The 1,200-nt window shown below is 43.7% G+C and overlaps 1 pseudogene; it reads right to left on the bottom strand.

The window, feature by feature from the left end:
* Window positions 1-12: 12 nt before the first annotated feature.
* On the bottom strand, window positions 13-514 carry LOC108532615 (transmembrane protein 97 pseudogene; annotated as a pseudogene).
* Between the last annotated feature and the right edge of the window lie 686 nt (window positions 515-1,200).

The raw sequence follows: 1,200 nt of genomic DNA on the forward strand, positions 1-1,200 counted from the left end.
TTTTTTTTTTTTTTTTCTTTTCTCCTCACACTTGTAGGGGCTCTGCAATATGAACACTAAAAGGACAAATGGTATGAGTAAGTAGAGGGTATAGACAGATACAGGGCTTAACCGCTCATGCAGAGTCTCAGGTCTTTGTCCTTTGAAACCACTGGCTTTGGAGAAATCCTCAAACAGAAATGTGGAGAGTATTGGAATTAAAGTCGTCATGGTGGGAACTGAGTAGATGATTTGCAGGGGTTCAAATTCACTTGAAGCTTCCTTTGAGGAAGGCATAGGTTGCAATGGGAAAGAAAGGCAGCTGAAACACAAGCTTGTAAAACAGAAAGGACTTAAACCAGGCTGATGGCTCCTGTAGCAGCGTGTCTTTGAACTCCTTAGCATACCACATCAGGAGGTTTCTAAACTCTACTGGGTAGAGCTCGTGCAGCAGCACTACCTGCAGGGCCATGAACAGGGTGATGGGGATGTGGGTGAGGAAGTAGAGGCCCAGTAGCGACTCCATGCCGTGGCATTGTCTGTCAGTCGGACCTGGACCTGCCGATGTGAGAAGAGTCAATGTTTTCTTAATACACATTTTTCATGAAGTTTTTGAGAAGCCCTCATATTTGAGTTGGAATCCTGGAGATCATTTAGTCCAGTTCTATCGTTTTAGAGATGAGAATGCTAAAACCCAAAAAGTTAAGCACCTCTTTAGCCTGCACCGTAGGTTACTAGAGGGTTCTTGTCCCTTAATTTTTAGCCAGGAAAACCTCCCATCTCCCACCTGCCTCTCTTTTTATCTCAAAATGACAGTGAATTTTCTAAATCAGTCTATAAATAAGAACATCTCTTTCACTTCTAATCATCTCTGGTAAACAGTGACTGCTTTGGCCCTAACTGGCATTCTAGAGTGCTTTCAGGGGCCTGGTTTTTATCCAGGCTGCAGTCCAGGCCCAGGCCCATCCCTGCCTTCCTCTGTGTGCCTGTAGTCCTCCACCCCTTTTTCTCACCTGGCGCTTGTGTAGTACTCCATGCATGACAGCAATCAATAACCTCCTTATTAATTAAATGACACTTTATAAAATCTCTCCTCCAGGGGCTTTGAGAAAGCCAGCTTTGGCTAGCTGTAAAGTTTTCAGTAATCATTTAAGAAAAAAAATGTTATTTATCATCTTTATGTCAGATCACGGCTGCCACATTCTCCCCAGGAGTTCAATC

This window comes from Rhinopithecus bieti, unplaced genomic scaffold (genome assembly GCF_001698545.2).
Source record: "Rhinopithecus bieti isolate Rb0 unplaced genomic scaffold, ASM169854v2 scaffold_9383, whole genome shotgun sequence".
Taxonomy (NCBI): domain Eukaryota; kingdom Metazoa; phylum Chordata; class Mammalia; order Primates; family Cercopithecidae; genus Rhinopithecus; species Rhinopithecus bieti.